The sequence below is a fragment of the Macrobrachium rosenbergii genome, chromosome 4 (assembly GCF_040412425.1).
Source record: "Macrobrachium rosenbergii isolate ZJJX-2024 chromosome 4, ASM4041242v1, whole genome shotgun sequence".
Classification (NCBI taxonomy): Eukaryota; Metazoa; Arthropoda; class Malacostraca; order Decapoda; family Palaemonidae; genus Macrobrachium; species Macrobrachium rosenbergii.
The window spans coordinates 71819959-71844901 of NC_089744.1; the positions used below are offsets into that span (position 1 = coordinate 71819959).

At 33.4% G+C, this 24943-nt stretch overlaps 1 long non-coding RNA gene across 1 annotated transcript in view; it reads left to right on the forward strand.

Moving 5' to 3' along the window:
• The window catches only part of LOC136838369 (uncharacterized), a 64295-nt gene that overhangs the window by 27438 nt on the left and 11914 nt on the right, over window positions 1–24943 (forward strand). Inside the window, exon 3 of the long non-coding RNA XR_010852958.1 lies at window positions 20578–20679. This is a non-coding gene — a long non-coding RNA (uncharacterized lncRNA). The remainder of the gene's footprint in view (window positions 1–20577; window positions 20680–24943) is intronic.

The window sequence follows — 24943 nt, forward strand, 5'->3', positions numbered from 1 at the left end:
AAGAGCTTCCAGAAGGTATGAGGAAATCGAGAAGTTGAGAAATCACTGTCGTAAAAATTGAGGTTTTATATTGACTTGAAGAATTTCCATTAGTTTGGTAATCATTAATTTCATCAAATCATACTCATTCTTTATCTTTGCAATACAGAAGTATAAGGTACTTTGGAAATATTTAGCAATACTTTATTTCCACTTAAAACCTGAACCTCAAATTATTAATAGGTTCTTAAATGTCATATTTAAATGTACACGACTTTCATAAATAGCTTAAATGTATTCCTTTTTTCTTATCCACTTCATTATGCTTTCAATGCCTAGGCAGTTGTAAAATGAAAATATATGATTATTCTTGGATATATTTATAAAATAGCGGCATCCGAAAAGTGCGAACGTTTTAAACATAACGGAAATTATGTGGAGCGTGCATTTTCATACTTTTCATTTCAAGGTGGTGTTTGTTGTAGGTACTGTTACAATTATAACTAGTAGTAGTGGTAGAAGTAGTAGTAGTGGTAGAGCAGCAATAGTAGTAGTAGTAGTAGTAGTAGTAGTAGTAGTAGTAGTAGTAAAATTAATGACCTTTATGATAATACTGTATAAGACTTTGATGTAACTGTGATACTGTATTAGGTTATAGTTTGCATCTTCATAAATATTTCACACTATGCATTAGATTGTTTGTGAAAATACTTGTTTCAATAATAATTAGCAATAAGATAAAGTAGGCATAAAGTATCGAAGACTGTAATTTCACATTAGACCCGACAGTATCTCTTGTTTCTCTGATTTTTCCAATTTCCGAAGCACAGGAAGCAAAGAAACGCATGTTGCATCCCCACCCCAAGCCATCATCTTTCGCGCAGAAAAACAAACATCTCTCAGTGAAGGAATTCTTAATGAAAAAGGTTAATTAACTATCTCTTCTTTACATAATCGAGTTTTCGGACTGGTGAAATGAGCATTATAAACTTCTTTCCTCCCGTATCTGAAGGGCGGGAATTGGAGAAAAATTGCCTTTATATTTTGCGAAACTTCTTTCCGCTTTAATTAGAGGGAACTGAATTTCCGTCTTGAGGGAATTAGTCAAGGGATACTACACACACACACACACACACACACACACACACACACACAGAGAAATGTACTGGTGGAAGAAATAGAACACAAGCCATGCAGGTAAATAGGAGAGAGAGAGAGAGAGAGAGAGAGAGAGAGAGAGAGAGAGAAGAGAGAGAGAGAGAGAAGAAGACATAAAGAGAGATGGTTCACAAAACCTGTGAAGGAAAGCAAGGATAAAGAGAGAGAGAGAGAGAGTGAGAGAGAGAGAAAGCAAGGATAAAGAGAAGAGAGAGAGAGAGAGAGAGAGAGAGAGAGAGAGAGAGAGAGAGAACATCACTTCCCTATGTGTGCAGAAACTTTGATGGTTCCAATCTCAGTACGGTACGTGCCTTTAGTGTCACGGAACGATTCTCTAAACCATTTACTTAGATATTTGATGTTTTAGTTACATGTATGATTAAGTTATGGTGCTGCAATCCTAAAGTTATTCATTTTACTAATAGATTCTTTAAAAAGACTTCGTCATTATTTTCAGTAATTAATTAAATCGAGTACTCGACTCCTTGTGCAGCTTGTAACTTACTGTGAACTATGAAGACACACATCGTTTTGAGAGACACAGCTCCATTTCTGAATAAAGATCACACACTCTTACAAGAGCTGCGGAAACGCTTTGAGCTTTCACGGCCTCGTTCTCCGGATTTTAACGTTTATTCAAGATCGATTTCCCTTTTCCCTTTCCATCTTTTCTTTTCTCTGGCTGATAAAAAGAAACATTCCCCTGCATTTGGTGAGAGATGAGTCGGTCTTATACAAAGGCCGTTTTATTTTTAGTTCTCTGTAAAAGAAAACTATTGAGATGGCTTTTTCTGTCCGTCCGCACTTTATCTGTCCGCCCTCATATCTTGAAAGCTGCTGAGGCTAGAGGGCTGCAAATTGGTATGTTGATCATCCACCCTCCAATCATCAAACTTACCAAATTGCAGCCCTCTAGCCCTAGTAGTTTTTATTTTATTTAAGGTTAAAGTTATCCATAATCGTGCGTCTGGCAACGACATAGGACAGGCCACCACCGGCCGGTGGTTAAAGATGCATGGGCCGCTGTTCATACAGCATTATACCGAGACCACCGAAAGATAGATCTGTTCTCGGTGTCCTTGATTATACGCTGTAGAGACAATTCGATTGCTCCGAAGAAACTTCGACGCATTTTTTACTTGTTTTCTTTTCTTATGGTAGCATTTAGGTCGTCACAGTCTCGCTTCTTTTTATATTTGTTTCTCTGTTTCTCTCGAGCGTGAAGGAGCCTTTTGTAGCTGCAATGTTGAATTACTTGTCAAAGAGTGAAAACACTTTATGAATATCAGCCAAGGGGGCTTCAAATTCAGTTACTGGGATGTATGAGGTAGGAATGGTACGTCAGCATGCGCAGAAGAAGGATACCTTGCATATATCCTTCCATTATCTTAACACTTGGCACGACTGAATTTATACTTCTTTGAATATTCCTCGAAAGACAGACATTTCGTGATATAAATTATAATGTACCTCGGTGCTTTTCATTGATTTATTTTACTCATAATTAAAATATTTCCACTTTAAAAAGAAATACCATTTTGGATGTCTTGAAGGCTGGATTTTATTATGCTCTTATCTATATGGCTTACGCGTGCAAGCTTTCAAAACGAGAAGTCTTAGGTTAATGACCTTCTAGCGAAGAGATCATAAAAGCAAGGGGCTCTCATCTGTATTGCATGAGCAGATCTCCCCAGTCCCTATTTTATAGCTTAAACATGTCTTTTAGATTATTAAGTTATAAATGAGATTTTTGTTGACCATTCAAGTTTAATCATATATGAAATTAGTCTTGAGTCTTTTAAAGTTTATCCATGTTCATAAATTAATACATAAAAGTTAAACCTGGTTTCCCGTTCTATGTTGATGTAGACGCAGTCACTGATAAACCCATACATACATACATATAGTACATTAATCCTTAAAAATACACACACACATACATATATACACACACATATATATACATATATATATATATATATATATATATATATATATATATATATATATATATATATATATATATATATATATATATATATATATATACACACTAGCTGACCAACCCGGCGTTGTCTGGGAAAACTCTTAATGGCAGCTGATCATTTACCTTAGAAAGGAAGTAACACGTGTTGTGGTTTTGGTTAACATGGTTATTTAAAGCAATGAATTCAAGACGGTTGCTGGCCCCATGGATTATTCCACAGAAAATATATTTATGTATTTATTTATTTATGTATTTATTTTTATTTATTTAAATTTCCGAGACCCACACATCAAACAGTAATATTCACATTAACTGCATGTTCTACATCTATTCGTAAATAACGTTGACCCATGGATTAGCCCACAGAAGATATATCTATTTATTTATTTTTATTTATTTATTTTAAACTTTGGTTTTATTGAACTGCCATTTTTGTTAGAAATAAGTATTGGCATCAAAAAAACATTTTTGGCAGAAGTATTTTCTGTTTGATTGTAATCATAAATTATCAGAAACTACATTAATGTTTGAGAACATGGCGGTGATAAGAATACAGTAACAGTACAGTACATATAGTTTCAGTAAACTACGATGTTCGCATATACTACAAAAAAAATTGTCGAACTATTGTCAGGGAGATAAATAATGTTGTGGTTGACATGCAATATTTACATGTGTTGTGGAAACCGTGACTGGAACATTTTCTCTCATCTCAGCTTCGGTTACTACAGAAAACAGATCTCTTTGCATCTCTTGTTATGTCTGTTCTTGTCTGTCTGTCACGTGGGTACGGGTTTGAAACCTACCCTATTATCTAAGTTGGGTCAAATGATGGCCACGTGCCAAATTTTGTTTAGAGCGTTTGTCAAGCGGTTCGGATTTCTTTAGCACACAAACTTACAAACATACAAACATTCACTTTTATAATAAGACTAGCTGACCAACCCGGTGCTGCCGGGAAAACTCTGAATGACAGTCTATGTGTCGGGGGAGGAAAAAGGGAAAGAGGATGGGGAGGGGAAGGGAAGAGGGAAGGGGAGGGGGAAGGTGTAGGGAAGGCCGAAGGGAGAGGGGGAGGGGTTTGTGATGACAGTCTGACTGACAGTTCTACTTTTTTCATGTGAATATTCACCCTTTGAACAATCATGGGTGAACTGACAGGTATTACGGTGGTGACTGTCCTTTTTATCCATGTATTACTGTGCTGTCTGTCCCTTTATCCAGGTATTGCTGTGATGACTGTATCTTTTATCCAGAAATTACTGTGGCGACTGTCCCTTTTATCCAGGTGACTGTCCCTTTTATCCAGGTATTACTGTGGTGACTGTCCCCTTTATCGAGACATTACTGTGGTGACTGTCCCTTTTATCCAGGTATTACTGTTGTGACTGTCCCCTTTATCGAGGTATTACTGTGGTGGCTGTCTGTTTTATCCAGATATTACTGTATTGTTAGTTCCTGTTATCCAGGTATTACTGTGGTGACTGTCGCTTTCATCCAGGTATTACTGTGGTGACTGACCCTTTTATCTAGTTATTACTGTGGTGACTGTCCCTTTTATCCAGGTATTACTGTGGTGACTGTCCCTTTTATCCAGGTATTACTGTGGTGACTGTCCCTTTTATCCAGGTATTACTGTGGTGACTGTCCCCTTTATCCAGGTATTACTGTGGTGGCTGTCCATTTTATCCAGGTATTACTGTATTGTCAGTTCCTGTTATCCAGGTATTTCTGTGGTGACTGTCCTGTTTATCCAGGTATTACTGTGTTGTCTGACACATTTAACCAGGTATTACTGTACTTTTTGTCACCTTTAACTAGGTATTACTGTGCTGTCTGTCCCTTTTACCCAGGCATTACTGTGGTGACTGTCCCTTTTATCCAGGTATTCCTATGCTGTCTGTCCCCTTTAACCAGGTATTACTGTGTCCCCTTTAACCAGGTATTATTGTGCTGTCTGTCCCTTTAACCAGGTATTACTGTGTCCCCTTTAACCAGGTATTATTGTGCTGTCTGTCCCCTTTAACCAGGTATTACTATACTCTCTGTCCCTGTTATCCAGGTATTACTGTGGTGACTGTCCCTTTTATTCAGACATTACTGTGGTGACTGTCCCTTTATCCATTTATTACTGTGCTTCTGTCCCCTTAATCCAGGCATTACTGTGGTGACTGTCCCTTTTATCCAGGTATGACTGTTGTCTGTCCAGGTATTACTGTGGTGCTGTATTACTGTGGTGACTGTCCCTTTTATCCAGGTATTACTGTGGTGACTGTCCCTTTATCCAGATATTACTGTGCTGTGCCCTTTTATCCAGTATTACTGTTATCCAGGTATTACTGTGGTGACTGTCCCTTTTATCCAGATATTACTGTGCTGTTTGTATTAGATATTACTGTGCTGTCTGTCCCTTTTATCCAATTAGTGCTGTTTGTCCCTTTTATCTAGATATCACTGTGGCGACTGTCCCTTTTATCCAGATATTACTGTGCTGTTTGTCCCTTTTATCCAGATATTACTGTGGTGACTGTCCCTTTTATCCAGATATTACTGTGGTGACTGTCCCTTTTATCCAGATATTACTGTGCTGTCTGTCCCTTTTATCCAGATATTACTGTGGTGACTGTCCCTTTTATCCAGATATTACTGTGGTGACTGTCCCTTTTATCCAGATATTACTGTGCTGTCTGTCCCTTTTATCCAGATATTACTGTGGCGACTGTCCCTTTTATCCAGATATTACTGTGTTGCCTGTCCTTTTTATCTAGGTATACTGTGGTGACTGAAAAACATTTATTACAATAGTATATTTCTATGGTCTCGAGTACATGAAATGAGGTATGATCAACCAGTAGAGTTTATTTACCACATACGTTACAAATGGAAGGGGGAAGGGGGTTGGAGAAAGGGGAAGAGGGCCGGGGTACGGGTTTGAAAACTACCCTATTATCAAAATTGGGTCAGATGATGGCCACGTGCCAAATTCTGTCTAGATCAGTCAAGCGGTTCGGATTTCTATAGCGCACTCACATAGCCTAAAAAACATTCACTTTTATATATAAGATATATAGCTTTGATGGCAAACCAGATTATAGTGACGTTCAGAAACTAACTACGTATTGACCTTTTGAATGATTGGATTTATGCCAAACTTTCTCAACATATAATGCAACTGGCTTCAGTTTCCTACCCCCGTGCCTATCATCTTCAAGATTGCATGTTGAACGTGCCTAACTGGAACAAGGCTAATCTGGCTGATATTCCAGACTTCACACGTAAAGGTCGGAAAGTGAGAGTAAAGGACAAATGTAGATTGACTGGGCTAAAGGTGATATGATATCACCGACAAGGATAGATAATTTGCCTGATAAAAATCTTGAGACTTAAAGTGAAGAATATGACACTGAAATAGATCATGTTAACGTTGTAATATGGAAGAACATGATATAAGAAAATATTTCCTCCACGAGGGAATAACTAAGGAAAAAATTGTTCATATCTTTACTATACTATATGGAATTTATCTTTCCGCATGTAAAAATGTCACCTGATGTTTAAATGAATAGGAGAAGGAATAAATTTTGGAATATAAGAATTTAAGCGACAGAAGCATAACTCGAAGGCTACTTTAATTCAGTCATTTGGAAATTAATTTGCTAATTAACTAGATATTCAACTGATGTATCAAAAAATGTAAATATAGTCTGATTCATTGTTCGTCCTTTCTGTGACTAGCGACAGTTCTCATCCTCCCTCCTCTTTACATTTACATACATGCATCACCTGTTGGTTAAGAGCCGAGTGATGAATAATAAAAATATTGAAAGACACTGATCATATGTTCCATTTGCTAATCTGATTAAGGAATGTGCTATGAATAAATTTTACACATATTTTTTTTTTTGGGGGGGGGAATGAATGCACGGGAGGATAGTAATGGTAAACAATAGTTATAAGATAGAAAATATTCGTAAAAAGCAAATTGTTCTTATTGATATTTTCTTCCACGATTAGAGATTCATTATAACGTAACGAGAAACAGAAAAAAACAGTGAAGAAGAAGGACAAGTTTTCACTGAAATTTTAAGGACGAAACCTTACGATATTACCTTCGAGAGATTTTTCACCTCCTCTTTCTTTCAGCTTTATTGTTATTCGCTTATTTCCTGCACGTTGTTACGCAAAGTTACAAATTTTCCAAAATAATAGAAACTAAAACAAGCTAGAATTAAAAATGTCAAGCGAATGAGCTGTTACGTGTTAAACCCGAGAGAAGTTATTGCATCACTTGGGAGGCGAGAGGAAAGGCCTAAGAAGGTAATGTGTGTAGTAATAATGACTCTCCTTTATGGCATTAAAGCCCACCAGTTGCCTCTTCAGGTCGAGTAAGGGGACCAGGTAGCTCAGTGGTTTTTCGCCTATTGTCTTTACTTTTTGTTTTTTTACTGTTTTGAGAAGTAGCAGAACCTGGTGAAAACTAATATGTAGATAGAAAACTTCATAAACCCAAGATATTGTGTCATGTAATAGGTCAAATATTTAGCGAGTGGGTTGTACAAAAATCAGGTCATTTTACGGTTGAAGAAAAGATGAAGATACACAAAAGTTATGATTGAATGGAAGGATTGAAAACATGACTGTAAATTTTAATCATGACGAGTGCACTCCAGAAGGAATTGTTATGAGCCTTAAAAGGAGTGAAAGGATGAAAACAGGAGGGGTTTAAAGAAGAGGAAGTGAGAGAGAATAGAATTCAATATCCAGTAATTTTGGGAGGGGATGCAAAGAGGTAAATATTGCAGTGTGCGTTTAGAGGTTCAGTGCACTGCTGATGAGCCTTTTTGTAAGCGCAAGAAGCGGCTGATATTGTAGATGCTTTCTTCTTAAGGGTTTAGCCTATGAATCAGCAATTAAAGTATGAATATATAGATGTCCAATCTCTCTCTCTCTCTCTCTCTCTCTCTCTCTCTCTCTCTCTCTCTCTCTCTCTCTCTCTCTCTCTCTCTCCTTCTCCCCCTTCGGTAAACGGCATGAATATAAACACAAATATTCTTGTAACTAAAATAAAAATCAATACTAATGTTATAGGCTATTTAAAAACTTTAAAGATTCAACCAATACGAATTTAAATATCAAAATACAAATGACTTTCCTACACCTGTTTCAAAATTAATCTAATACGAAATTATTTGATTATAAATGAAATCTTTTTATATCAACGCCAGTACATGCTGTGCTGACGCTACCAAATGAATACTATCCTCATAAAGGTTCATATAAAACTAGCGCAGTTAAAATCAAGTATCTATATTTTTACTGTATACGATTATCTTCTCTCTCTCTCTCTCTCTCTCTCTCTCTCTCTCTCTCTCTCTCTCTCTCTCTCTCTCTCTCTCTGTAATCAAATATATTATGCAAAAGATTACTGGATTATAATATGATTATGTGTACCTTTATCTTGCAGCAAACAAGACTAAACGCGGTTAAAACTTCGTATTCATTCTATCTTTGAGGTGTACTGGGTAAATAATCGTGTCAATAAATGGAATTAGAATTATTATGCAAATTAAAACAAACCTCAATTGTTATTATTATTACTCGATCGGTGATAATATCAGTAGTGGTGAGGATACTAAAATATTTTACAAAGTTATAATATTAGATTTAGATGTGTCACCTATAAAAGTAAATTCCATCTTCATCGACATTTTTTCTTACCTTTACCATCATATGAATCCTAAATATCCTATTACATAGGCCTGTGTATTTTCTTCCATAATGCCGTAGGAGTTTTCCCATCACATTTCAAAAGCTTATGTCAGTTACATCATCTCTCTCTCTCTCTCTCTCTCTCTCTCTCTCTCTCTCTCTCTCTCTCTCTCTCTCTCTCAAGTAAGAGGATTCTTCATCTCAAAACAAAACAACAATGAGCAAACAAATGACAAAAATTTCAGGAGCCTAAGTGAGGGTTCTGCAAAATCGGAAATCAATAATGCCTATTGTCTACGGTATATTCATGACTCCTCGAAGCCTGACCCTGAGGTCGAGTGCCGTTGGAATGCTCTCTGAAGATCTGTTAATGGATTTTTCTTTTTCCTTTCTCATTGTTTCTTGCTCTTCGTATTCTCGAGCTTTGGAGCGGATGAGTTATCAATGACTAATTTTCCAAATAATTGGACTTCGATATTTCATTTTCCAATTTCTTCTTTTTTCCCACAATGACTTCCATAACCGTTCATTTTTTTTTATTCCTGCGGGCATAGCCACGTGCTACGAAACCAGGAAGTTATAAGTGGGGAATTTAAACAACATATCAAATAAATGACTTGAAACACTCGGGTTTTGCGGAGAAAAAACTAACAGCAACGTGACAAGAAAGCGTAACTGATCATTTTCAACTTTCCTCTTAAACAAGCCTTGGTTCCAACTTTATGTCTTGATTTTTCTTTGATATTTTTTTATTATTATCTTCACTCTATTCTTTCCGCTGTCACTTCAACTCAGCATTTTTTTCCCCTTTTTTTGGCTGCGTTAAACTTCACATTTTCCGTTACATAACGAATGATATAATTGTCTAATTCTGAGTATTCAAGGTATAATTATTGCTTTATTTATCATTTTCATGGTAGTAACATTTGCTGATTCCGCTTTCTTCGGAAACGTTTTTTTAAGCTATTCTACTTCATCATGCTTTTGTGCATAAACTCACACAAACACACACACATACGCACGCAGTATAGGTCACACGACCGGTAATAAATCTCAAACGAGCGGTCTGAGAAAGTGGTTTATTTAGTGTTTTTAAATTTTTATTTATTTATTTATTTATTTATTTATTTTTTTTTTTTTTTGCTCATAGCTAGAATTGAGTACGGGAGCTTTTTTTGATATGTTGGACTGGTCAGTTTGGCTTTTATGTACTTATTCTATGTCATTTTCTTCTGTTCTTACAAAGAACATCTTATTCTATTTAGAATTATAAACCTTTACGTTGAACAGAGGCGAAAAAATGGAGTTATAACTGCCAGACTATTAGTAAATAATCTGAAAAGCCGTGCAGTATTTTCATCTTTAAAAATTCAAAAGGTCTTTATGCAGTTAAAATGTTAAAATTATTGTGTATTTACTAATATTCCGCTGGAATTTGTGAAGAGGTAATATTTTCAAGCATTTAGTTTATGTACAGATAAACGACCTGAAATTTCATAATTTCTTATACAATTTCTAGGCTTTTTGGTGTATACTATATAGTGTTTAAGAAAAACCCAGTTACTAGGGTGTTAGGAGGAGTGGGGGGGCTGGGCGAATGGGGGGGGGGGGCGGGGCCACCCACTTCGGCACAATTGACCTCACTTGATCTTCAAGGTACCATTTCCTGAATAGATTTACAGTTTGCCTGGACACTGCAGTATAATGGCTTTTTCTTTCTTATCGCTCATTGAGATTAGATAACCCAGGACCTAATATTTCGGCTTTTATTTTGAAAAAAAAAAGTAAGTTTTCAGAAAACAGTAAAACAAAAAAAATTTTGGACTTTCAAGAATTATGAGACAATCAGGACACCTTGAGCAAGTTATCCTTATATCACTATAACCCGTGTTCTCAAACGCTAGCGCTAGGGAGAATGGGATACTGTAGCGGGTTACAAGTATTTTTTTTTTATTTACAATTTTTCGTTCACAGTGCCGTGCAAGCAATGAATCAATCTAAAATTTTATTTTTTTAGCAATAACGCTTCAAGATATGTTTAATTACACATAAAACAGTCCAAAACAGTGTATAACTCACTTGCACCTATCCAGAATTAGTCATGCAGACGTTTTTTACATTTTTTTTTTTTTTACAATTTGTCATTCACAGTGCCAAACAAGCGATGAACAAAATTGTCAGTAAACCAATCTAAAAAAATTTTAGCATTAACGCTTCAGGATATGTTTATTTAGGCATAAAACAGTTGAAAACTGTTAATAACTAAAATTCGATAATCATTCGGTGGTCGGCTCTCTCTCTCTCTCTCTCTCTCTCTCTCTCTCTCTCTCTCTCTCTCTCTCTCTCTCTCTCTCTCTCTCCGGAAGTTTATTTACATTACAGAAGAGCATCTCTGCCGTAGATTACCTTTATGACACAATTTTCGACGATGAAATGATCCTGAGTTTATGATTACAAAGGATAAGTTAGTTTCGATATCTACCAAAAAAATAAAATAAAATAAAATAAAAAACAGAAAATTAAACATTATATTATACCTCTATTTTTTTACACTTTTAGCCAATACTTACCTCTTCCTTTTCCCTTACGTTGAACATCAATTTGGCCTTTCCTCTCGACTTGAGCAGTCTGATTTTCGAATATAAATTCTTGACGTCATTAAATGAATTTTTCTATGAAAGAGACTTTCCTGAATTCGGTATCTCGCTTTTCTATAGGGTAAATATTTATTCGAAGATTTCCTCCGTTTCTTTTTCCTTTGGACGCTGCAGCGGTAGAAATGTTTGACTCTTGTCATCTTACGAAATATTTTGAGAATTGGGCTGAACTGCATTTGGTGGGATACATATTTTCCAGATTCACTGTTTATATTTTTGTGATTCACTGTCAGCATTTCCAACTTTGCTGGTATTATGACAATTTTAAGCGTCATTATCATGTACATAGCATAGTCGCCCCAAATATTATTATTATTATTATTATTATTATTATTATTATTATTATTATTATTATTATTATTATTATTATTATTATTATTATTGGTGAAGAAATCCAAAATAACTTCAATGTAAATATATAATTAAAAATACAAATAGAATGGGAGCTTTGGAGAACCAGCTCGGTTCACCTTGAAAGGAGAATCGAGCAGGTTCTCGAAAGCTCTTGTTTTGTAAATATTTTTAATAGATATTGAAACTGACATCATTGTGGATATCTTCACCATTTTGTTGCTTAATGAGATTATTATTATTATTATTATTATTATTATTATTATTATTATTATTATTATTATTATTATTATTATTATTATTATGTACTTAAAAGAATTAGAAGCATTAACAATGCGTGCTATAATAGAAAACTATATAGAATGGAAGGAGCACAACAAATGAGAACAATGAATTTAGCAATAGCAAAGAGCACACCAGTCACAGAGTATTCACCATGAATGTATTTAAATCCACTAAAACAACCCCAGTACTGAGGAAGTAATATTAAGTTTTCAAGGTGTAGCTTTCCACTAGGCAGTGCAAAACACGCCCACTAAAACGACACTTGTTTAGTGAGAAGAGAAGGGAAAAGATAGATTTAACAAATGAAACTAGAAAGAACGTAAACAGGTAAAATATGCACGCATGAAAATATTTTCCTGACAGTCCTCCGTGAAAGAGCTCTTTAACTGAACTGTCCGTCACACTATTGGAAGCACATGCAAAATGCATAAGAAGGAAAAGCACATCCTCAAGCAACTGGACTCGCTTCCATGACTGTGGAAGCCCGTGTACCGGGACTATGGCATTTACTTAAGTTACGTAAACACCAAAGGAGGTAGCTGTTTCCTGAAAAACCACTTACAAAGAGAGCTATCCAGAGAAAAAAATACAAACCTTTATTCATACGTATTTACTTCGTCGTATTTAACTTTCTGATGTGCATAGTATAATAACATCTATTAACCGTCAATCTTAATTTAGCCAAAAAAATGTAAACGATTTAATATGAATACGAATATAGAAGGCCAAGCGCTAGGACCTATGAGGTCATTCAGGGCTGAAAGGGGAATTGACAGTAAGAAGATTTGAAAGGTGTAGCAGGAGGAAAGCCTCGCAGCTGCACTATGAAACAATTGTTAGAGGGGGTGGAAAGTCAGATAGAAGAAAGAGAATATGAACGGAGGTAGAGTAAAAGGAATGAAAGAGGTTGCAGCTAGGGGCCGAAGGGACGCTGCGAAGACCTTTAAGTAATGCCTACAGTGCACCACGTGAGGTGCACTGGCGGCACTACCCCCCTACGGGGTATGAACACGAAGAACTCCAAAGATGACAAGAGATAATGTACTTGTTTAGATCATTATACAACGATTGTTTTCAGACGATCATTCTTGCGAACATCAAAGGTGATGATACTTTCAATTCTTTATAAAATGGATCAAACTGGAATTAAAAGATGTTTACCGGAACATGTTGGATGATAAAGCTTAATTTAGTTTTATAGCGTTACAGCTACAAAAGAAAGAGGTGTGAGGTGAATGTTTTCAGTATATTTCCAGATACAAAGATTCTTCAAGATTTTTGTTGAATTTCTAAGATGATATTAATGCAAAAAAAAACAAACGAAAGAAAAACAGCGCTTGATTAGCATTGTAATTTATGGAACAAGGGCAACAATACAGATGTTCAAATCTATTTATGAGATTTTATAAAAATTTTGTAACAGTTGATACGGGAGTAATGAAAAAAAGACATAAAATTAGAAATAGCTCTCCAAAAATGTCTCTTGAATATATGAAGGAAAGAATGGTATGAGTTGTGAGGTAAGAGGAGTTGATATGTGATGTAAGAAAGAAAGCGAATAGTGAAAAGGTAAACGAATATGTTTTGAGTGAGTTTGGTCATGAAGCAAAATGAAAATGAAAGATTATTGCTAACAGTGTTTATCTTCCATATCAAAGAGGAATATACGAGTAACATGAAAATTATCGCGAAAATGATTCATTTAAGAGTAGCAAAAACATGAGAGAGGAGAAAGTTGACATTCTGCAGGTGCTGGAACGGCTGTGAATCAAAATGTAACGTGAGCTTTAAGTGTTTCAAGTCTAAGAAAATACTGCCGGCAACTCATTCTATTTTTGGGAAGTGGCTTTAAAGCTGTAAAATTATATTTTTGTAGGCCATCCGTGTACGGTCGTTGAACGCTGAAGGGGTGTCAGGGTAATGCTGTTTATTTCAAAGGTCAATCTGTATTTGTATACCTTATTACCTTTGCTAAAATTGTTGAACACAGACAGACACTGACACACACAGACACATATATTATATTATATATATATATATATATATATATATATATATATATATATATATATATATATATATATATATATAATATATATATACATAAACCTACTAGGAATCATACTTATAAAATATACTCCTGAGATAGCTATGTAATTGCTATTACCTTTTAATTAATAGTTTTCAGAATAAAAGTCATAACAGCATCTACATAATTGTAACATAATATAATTTGTCAACAACAGAATATATTTGTATGATAAACTGTTTTATAACTTCAAACTTTCATGTTTATTTTGATACGTATTATTAACTTTATGTAAGATTATAGTTTTTCTTAACGGCTTCCGGAGCTTCTCAGTTTCCAAACCAAATGAGCAGCGTAGTGGAAAATCAATCAGAACTTTTTGGAACGAATTAGACCATGGTTGTTTATTGCAGTTACTCGAGCCTCATCAATTTCAGGGCTTCTGAGCCGCAGAGAATTCCCATTATCATACGTTACCGTGACAGGAGTGATAGAAGTTGTCAAATGTATTCTACATAATGAATGGCAATCCGATTTAGAGCGGTAAACCTAATTAAAGTTGCACATTAGTCATCATAATGGGAGGTTTTAATGTCCCTACTTTCATCAACAGTCCATTTAGTGTTACCGTACCAATCGCGTTCAATTGAAGATGGCTCAGATTTAGGCTGTTAAAGATCATTAGTGGGATTGGATCCTTTTTATTTGTGAATGTTCGATTTATATAAGTCTGTGGATAACCTCCTTATTGATAATCCTTCCTTCATTAATCCACCGCGTAACTGAAAGGAATCCGACAATTACAAAACCGATAGTGGACTAAAATGCGCGTAAGTTTCTTTTCAAAACATCGCAGTTTTCTGTAAACACAAATGACCCATAACTTCACCTGCTGAGAAAAGAGCCAGTCGTTCAGCCAACAAATTTTCAGCCACTGACCAAAACCAGACAGCTATCTGCTAAAAAATTTAACCAAATAGAATAAAAAACAACCAACATTTTAACAGTGGCTGCAATTTATAAGTATAACATTTGATGATTGGAGGGTGTTGCGTTCAATTTTCAATACCTTTTCTGTGTAGAAATGACCTCAGCATACAATTTGCACAGCCCTCATCAAGATAATATGATTATAAGATCTATTTCACGGGCGGACAGAAAATATGCGGACGGATAGACAAACCATCTCAATCAGTTTTCTTTTACAGAAAACTAAAATCCAATCGATCCCTTATATTCTGACCATCAAGAAAGAATCATTGATAGCAACATGTCAATTTTAGAAGCAAGGTAAACCTATTAACTGACCCAGTAACTTCACCATCTCCTTCTTCTCCTTTTTTTTAACTCTCTCTCTCTCTCTCTCTCTCTCTCTCTCTCTCTCTCTCTCTCTCTCTGCAAACTGGACCTTTCGTTTTTGGTTTTCTCAAATGACAGCAAGAGCTACTGCTATAAAATGCCGTTCTTACTGATAGACACCGCCTTTCTCAATATATTTTACAAGTAGCTCTGCAGTATTCTCTTCCATAAGTTTAACATCTCTTAATGCCTCCCCTAAGAACAGGAAACCTTGCTAGCCTAACGTTGCTTTAAATTTTAAAGACCTTTTCTGTGTAGAGCATTATTCTTGAAGGTAGTATACACACAGGGTCTACATAACTATAACATGATTGTAATGGAATACTATTTCACGTAGTATATAATATATATATATACATATATATAAGTATATATATATGCATATATATATATATATATATATATATATATATATATATATATATATATATATATATATATATATATATATATATATATATATATGTGTGTGTGTGTGTGTGTGTGTGTGTGTGTGTTCATGTATATACAGTACATACATATTTAATTCATAATATATATATATATATATATATATATATATATATATTATATATATATATATATATATATATATATATATATATATATATATATATATATATATATATATATATATATATATAGAGAGAGAGAGAGAGAGAGAGAGAGAGAGAGAGAGAGAGAGAGAGAGAGAGAGAGAATTAAAATTAAAAATAAATTTCGACCTTACTGTATGCAAAGTTTTAATAATTTCTTGGTATTATCAAAGCGATATCTTCCATTATATTTTGGGGAATAACAAATACAACGATCAGTAATATGGAATTCTAAGTTCTGCTGAAACCAGATGAAAACATAATAACCTGAATCGCAAAATATTAGTAGATAAATCTTATGGTTACATTACAAGAATGCTACAGCATCTAAAAGGACAGATAATTTATTGAAATAACTTTCGCAAAGTTTCTTTAATTAAAACAAATCTAATACTGAAGAATTCAAATCACTTTTGTAAATCAATGACGCTTTCAGTCAGCCCCTTTGTTTCTAAATGATAATGAAAACTAAATGGTGATTTCTATGATTTTTATTTGGAGATTCCTATAAAAAAAAAAAACTCCCGGCCATCATTGGAGATCTTTTGACGTTATCCTGAAATTTTATTCCAGATGCTGTTAACTGGTTGCTAAATCTTCCTAAGCCTCTAAGTGTCTTAAACGCCCTTCGTCAATACTCTTCCGACGACTTCGGAACGGTTTTTGTCACACGATTATCCCAAATTACGAGAGACTTTTAATCCATTTTTATGTAAGTATTCACCCCATTTTTAGTTTTCTGTAAAAGAAAACTGTTGTGCTGGCTTTGTCTGTCCGTCCGCACTTTATTCTGTTCGCACTTTATTCTGTCCGGACTTTTTTCTGTCCGCACTTTTTCTGCCCGCACTTTCTTTGTAAAACTCAGGTCTTTAAAACTGAGTCTAGAGGGCTGCAAATTGGTATGTTGATCATCCACCCTCCAATCATCAGACATACCAGAAGTTTTTATTTGATTTAAGGTTAAATTTAGTCATAATCGTACGTCTGGCAACAATATAGGCAGCCCACCACCGGGCCGTGGCTAAAATTTCGTGGGCCGCGGCTCATACAGCTTTATACCGAAACCACCGAAAGATAGATCTGTTTTCGGTGGCCTTGATTATACGCTGTAGCGGCTGTACAGAAAACTCGATTGCGCCGAAGAAACTTCGGCGCAATTTTTACTTGTTTTTTATGAGGACGCTTTCCCTAGACCATCTGAGTTTGCTCCGTTTCTGTAGTATGCGTCTTGCTATATTTGACCCTCTTCGCGTCATTTGTAGTGGGTAACTTACGGTCTTGTGAAGAAGTAATTGCCCTACTACACATTAAAATGACTGTTTTTCTGCTTCAGCTCATTAGATGGCGTTGATGTCTTATATATAAGAAAAAACGATTCCATAAATATTATTCATAATTTATTGTGTATATACGTTTAATAATGATAGGTTCATAGCCACTTACCTAGACATTGGAACGACTGTAATGCAAAATACCTGTACACCGTCGAGGAGGGAACTTTATTCAGTTTATATTTTTTTTCTAATATCAGTGTCAGATATTGGTTATAGAGTTTGTGTTCATATGTTGAACATATCTTGGATTAATTACAAATTAGAAGGCTCTCCTAATCACTGACTAGGCACAACATTTTCGTAAAATCAAAATGCAACAGAAAACTGTTGAATCCTATTGGAAAATCTGTTGTGTTCTTTGGCTCAACCAACTTTCTAGTGGTCGTTTTAATGTAAATAATAAAGATGATTCATGTAAGTGACATAATCCATTCCTATAAAGTGATATAAAGAATTTATGTAGTAACGTTATTATTGATAAAAAAAATACATTTTACGATAAGGTTGAGCCTAAAGAGAATATCTCATGGAAAAAATTAAAAGAAATTATTGACAGCTTTGGAAATGATGACATTTTTATTGCAAAACTTAATTCCTCACAACTAATGAATAGATAAATGCATTTATATCTTGGTATTATGTTATAATGAAATATCAAATGTCACCGCCATTCGATATTTTTTTTAGCCTATGACACACGATACTATAACAGCTGTGAGAGTTGGAAAACTAGTTGAGTGCACATGAAGATGTATGAATTTTTGTCCCATGCACTGTACTGTGACATTTTTAGTTTCTGTAAACTATTGTGCCGGCTTTTTCTGTCCGTCCGCACTTTTTTCTGTCCGCACTTTTTCTGTCCGCCCTCAGTTCTTAAAATCTAATGAGGCTTGAGGGCTGCAAACTGGTATGTTGATCATCCACCCTCCAATCATCAAACACCAAATTGCAGCCCTCTAGCCTCAGTAGTGTTTATTTAATTTAAGGTTAAAGTTAGCCACAATTGTGCTTCTGGCAACTATATAGGATAGGCCACCACCGGGCCGTGGTTAAGGTTTCATGGGCCGCGGCTCATACAGCATTATACCGAAACCACCAAAAGATAGATCTATTTTCGGTGGCCTTGATTATACGCTGTAGCGGCTGTACAGAAAACTCAGATTGTGCCGAAGAAACTTCGGTGCATTTTTTACTTGTTTATATTCATAAACATTAAACTACAATCGTCGGTTAATATGAAATTCACTCAGCCTCGGAAGAAACATCGAAGGAGAATTCATAAGTAAGCGATCGTCACCAGGTGGACTCGAACCACCGAATGGTTGAAGAACGACATCGCTCCCCAATTTGTAGCTTAATGTTTGTGAATGAATGTAGTGAAAAGGAATAAAGATACTGGACAATAAGAGCATGTGGTCAAAAGTGAAAAACTTGAAACCATGAGTATCTTTCTGCACACGGACAGAAAAAGGTAAACTTACTTGTTATTTGGTTCTTGATACCAATGGTTTCGTTATATAAGGAGTAATGATTTAGATTTTGGAACAGTAATAAAAGTTTTAAGAAAGGTCTCTGTGGAGGAGTTTATTATAATGTACTGAAAATTTCATCGAGTTTCATAACATCAAGAGAACTTGTACTTGTTCAAAATACTGTCTAGATGGAGTTATTGATAATTAAGGAATTAGCTCTTATATCTTGTTTATGAACAAAACATTCGATATTCCAGACACATCTATTTCAGCAAACTATTGGTGCGTAGTAATAACTACATATTATTATAATCTGCTTTCCTTTAATACATATTAACCTATCTGCATATATCGACATATTCCAAAGTATAAATCTCCATCAGCAGTTAATAACTGTCTAATTTTTTTGCGTTTGGGATTCATTTTTGCTGCCTTTATGAAAAGAATGTGACCTGAAACCGGCTATTGTAGAGCTGATGCCTTGTGTATTGTTAACAGTCATGTGGCTGGAACGAGAGAGAGAGAGAGAGAGAGAGAGAGAGAGAGTATTAAAATGATGCTTTCACCTTGATAAGTAACTACTTACTTATCGAAGAATATTCTTCCTTGACAAAGTCACTTCAACAAAGTTTGGAGGTTTGGAGCACATTTTCTATATGAGTTGCTATAATCATCCCCAAACGTACTCCGAAGAGCAGGTTGCGTTATTAAAAATGATAATAATAATGAGAATCATATCCGTTCTCACGTGAATAATGGGATTCACCGTCAGTATGAAACAAAATTAAGATAATTTTTGGGTAAAGAACAAGTCCTAGGGAATCCTCATCTTTTCCATTTCATGCTCAGAAGAATCTTTCCTTACTAAAAAAAAAAAAGTTCATTATTTTGCTGTACTTACTCAAAATCTCATTACCCACCAACGTACGTAGCTGTTATCTCTTTTCATTAATTAAATTAGCTGGTGTTCGTAGCACTCTTGAAAATACGATACAATATTCATGTAATAACATTCAGCAAATTTGGAATTAATAGTAATGGACATCGAAGTTCAGGAATAATTGGCATCTTACCACGCAAAGGGGTAAAGGAAAAAATAAAGGATGCTGTATAATGAGAGAGTACTCGTGTTAACTGCTACCTCCCTGCCGTGTGCTTTGAACTCTGACCTCATTCCGAGCTATTCCTTCACTGATTCAGCAACTTTATTTTCCCTCAAAACTTTCTGTGAAGAACCCATGATAATCCTCGTTTTAACAAATCTTGTGTATTGGTTAATTAATACTTCTGGCATAAACAGAAAACATTTGTCCTCGCTGAAATTTAACAAAATACTGCAGTGCATTAGAGTGCTTATCACTCTCTCTCTCTCTCTCTCTCTCTCTCTCTCTCTCTCTCTCTCTCTCTCTCTCTCTCTCTCTGTGAAAAAATTCATTTCCCACACATTTAGAGCAGAGGAATTCTGGAATAATTTTTCTGAAGTATAACTTTTTGTTCATAAGCTTGAATGTACACGAGACTTTCGCTAAAACCTACTTGTAAGTAATTATATATTTATGTAATATAAAGCTTTCTCAGAGCAGAGAGAAAAAGTTATTGTCTGGATTTGTAGTGCCCTTTTTTTTTTTTCTTTTATTTATTTATTTTTTTATTTATTTCAGTTGGAAAATGAAATTACTTGAAGCTTAAGTCATCATCGCTTGGTAAAAGTACAAATTGCTTGTAAATCCATGGCTCATGAAGATTGTACTTACTCCCTCAAGGTAAGTGCCTCATTTCATTTTATAAATTTGAAAATGGACGACATATATGATAACATAACTTTCTTAACTAATTTATAATATGGTTAACGTAAAAATAAGCTCAAAAATTTATTTAAAGAGATCATCCGCACCGTGTAGAGATGCAATAAACATTTTTCTAAGAAATAGCAGCGCTCAGGAGAGATAGATTAATTGTAATTATTCATGATAGATTATCGCTCGAAGTGAGGGAAAATAATCAGAATATCTTGGAGGAAAATTATTACACTAATGATCTGTAACTGGTACCAGACGCCATTCTATCAAATATATAATCGTTTACTTCATAAAATTTACTTAATAAGTTACTCGTAAATCATCACATGTTTTAAAGTTTGTCACTAAGATTGCAATCCCAGTCTATAACCAAACAAATCCTTTTATGGATTTCGCATTAGTTTTGTTTTCTTCTTTATAAGAGTAAAATTATTCTAACCCTCTTAGAGAACAGTTGTCACTTACACTAAAACGCTGACTAGAGACTAGATTCCTGCCTCAAATAATCTCATATTTACTCATATATTATTTTCTTTTACTTAAGCCTTTATTACGTCATCTCTTAGTCGTTTTATACTACATATCCAGGCTACCTGCAACTCTAACACAAAAATAGCTACCTTCTACCAAGGTTTTCAGTTTTTTACCTCTTCGCCTATTTTTGGAAGGTGCACTCAACCCTCTAAGGTGTAAATGGGTACTAGGGATATATATATATATATATATATATATATATATATATATATATATATATATATATATATATATATATATATATATATATATATATAAATATATATATGTGTATATGTAATAACATGTATGTGTGTGTATATATATGTACATGTGTGTGTACACATATCAGCAAGGGGAAATAAGGATAAAGCAGTTTGCAGTACTAAAGTAAATTTCAGAAACAAATTGCTCAATAATGACATCTGGCAACTTTAGAAAGAGGAGGGCTTCAGTCTTATACAATAAAGTGTTTGTTTTTGCGTTTTTGACCTCATAATAACTTTACAAAATCATATTATATATATATGCGGTTTGATATCATTGACATTAAATGCAAGTATATATATATATATTATTATATATAGTATTATTCATGTATATATATACAATTGCAACAGTTCTAAACAAAAAGGGTTGAAATTTTTAATAAATAACCTGTTCCATTATATTGCACTTATATACAAGTGAATTTATACATACACATATGAATAATGCTTGTGGAAATCGATTACTACATAATAAATCAAAAAAATTGGCAATGTCAACGAAAAAAGTTCTTGTTTTGCAATTTAAAACAATAAAGGAATTTATTTAAGTTATGAGAGATTTAGATTTTGAAAGAGCTACTAGAGAGCCTGTACCACAGCCTAAAGCATTCTTATGGGAGCTACTCATTTCATTATTTTTTACAAGCTATAGAGATTATAGCATTTCCTGATATTTGTATAGTATGTTTTAGCAAATGGAGCACTGAGAGAGAACACGATCCTTTAAGATACTTTTGACCAATGTTTTCAGAAACATTAGAGGAGAGAGAGCTACCTGAAATTCACTTTTTTTAAAACAGAGAAGAAAGAAACTATGTTTAAATGTCAAGAAAGATCCAGTTACTTGTGTTTTATCATGCAAAAATATGTTCTCATCATAGATAATGCATTTTCGGATTTAAATAGAAATGCTCACCAGTAAACACAATTTCTAAGTATGTCATTCCATGACTGCCATTTTTCCAGCTTGATGATCCAACAACCGTGAAATACAAATATGAAAAATGTAAAATTAAAGAAATTATCATTACAATTCTTATGATGATGCAATAATAAGCCTCGTTCATAACGGCCCAAACGCTGTAAATATTGCCGTTCTGATAAACAGAATTACACAAAAGAGATATCATACACTATCTTTTAGATCTCTAAACCAAGTCATCTGAGAAATTCTGATTACCTGTTGCTGACATCCATGGTGTTTTTGATAACTGAAATGTTTTTGTTTTTTCAATTTAATATATATGATATAATCTTGCATTGTATTTTTATATTCTAGTTCAGTTTAAAAGACTATTTGGTCTACCGAGATTATGTGTTTTTTGACTCCTGAGAAAAAATTGTATCCTCACTTTTATATATATATATATGGATTTTTATATATTATATATATATTATATATATATATATATATATTATATATGTATTTAGCTATCGAAGAACGTGATATGAAGGATATCCATACATGAAGGTTATATATACATTTATATAGTATATATATACTAACTATATCTATAATACAAGATAAAATAAAAATAGCTTAATAGAAACTTAAAAGAATGTAGAATATAAATTGGAGATAGGCTAAAGCAGAAAACTTCAATAACTATCCATTGAAAGGGACCAATGTTCTGTGGAGGTTCTGATTTTGAAACAAACTATGGTTTATATCTATTCCATATATAAAGTCATATATACATTGAATTTAATGCATAAACGAGGTATTTTTGGAATAATTCCATTCGTACAGAAGGTTCAGTTTTGATGTTCATTGTCCCCAGATTAGTATAGTTTAAATTACATCCGAGATACTTTTTATATATTATTGTTGCTAAGCGTTTATATTAAACAATTTGCATTAAACAAAATGATATTGTGATAAATTACACCTAATGGAGAATGGGATTATTTGATTCAGTCATTTATGGAGAGGGTTTTCCAGTTTTATTTTATGTTTGTTAATTACATCTGTTGTAGTATCTTTCTTGTAATATGTTAAAAGAAAACTAGAGAATTAAATACAAACAATTTAATTTGTAAAAATCTTAATGCAACATAATTTCGATACTTAATGTTCCATTAATAAATGTTTAAACGAAAAACATTCAGTAAACACTGTAATATGTAAAATATGAAACAATTAAATATATTAAAGTTGTAAGAACAAAGAATTAATGCAACATAGACAGACAATTTTACAATGAAGATTAATTTATGCCCTTTTTAAGAAAAATTGTTTGTTTCTTGAAAAACAGACATTAAAGGCTTGTACACGCATTTTGTATATATACAGACCTTTTTACAACAAGACATTATATATGTAATTGTATTTTCTTAATAACATACATATATATACAAATATATATAAATATACATATATGGTATACATACACATTATATATATTTATATATACAAATATATAATATATATATATATATATGATTATATACAATTATATTATATATAACTATTTACACATTTTTTATATATGGTGCATACCACTGGCAATATATATATATATATATATATATATATATATATATAAGTATATATATATATATATATATATATATCCTAACTCATATATATATATATATATATATATTTTATATATATATATATATATATATATATATATATATATATATATATATATATATATATATATATATATATATACATATATATATTTATAAAACTGTGTGTGTGTGTGTGTGTGTGTGTGTGTATAAACATATACCACTCGTATAAATACATCATATATATATTATTCTTCATATATACAAAATGCTATAGAGGCAACTTCACGTCAAATTGTAAAAACGGCAAACATTTATATGAATAAGGCCATTTTCAAGTCCGAAATTGCTGTCTCGATTGAACCGCTCAAGAGGCAACTTCAGAAGGCTGCTCTGAAATTGGAAAATTTCAAGAGAGAGAAATACAATTCATACAGTTGAAGCCAGATTGAGTTTTAAGTCCAGAAACAGTTGGTCAGTCCATAAGTCATAAAAACCAGTACTTTCTTGAGAGACAGCCTCCTTGCTGTCTTTTCAGATATCTGCTCTGCTCTTCCCAATGCAAATTGAAGATTAAATTGTATTAAATAGAATTTATTGTTGATATATATATTGAGCTATAATATATATTATAAATTTCTTCATTGTGCAAAAACGTAATAGAAAACCATATATATATATCTACATATATAGGCTATTTATCTAAACATACATATATATATATATACATATTATATATGTATATATATTATATATTTGTATATATATATATATATATATATATATATATATATATATATATATATATATATATATATATATATAATATATATATATCCATCTGGATAAAAACATCTAATTTTGTTTTAGTAATAATGAATGATTATATTATTTTCCTTGAATTATCGTAAAAGCCTTAATCTTGC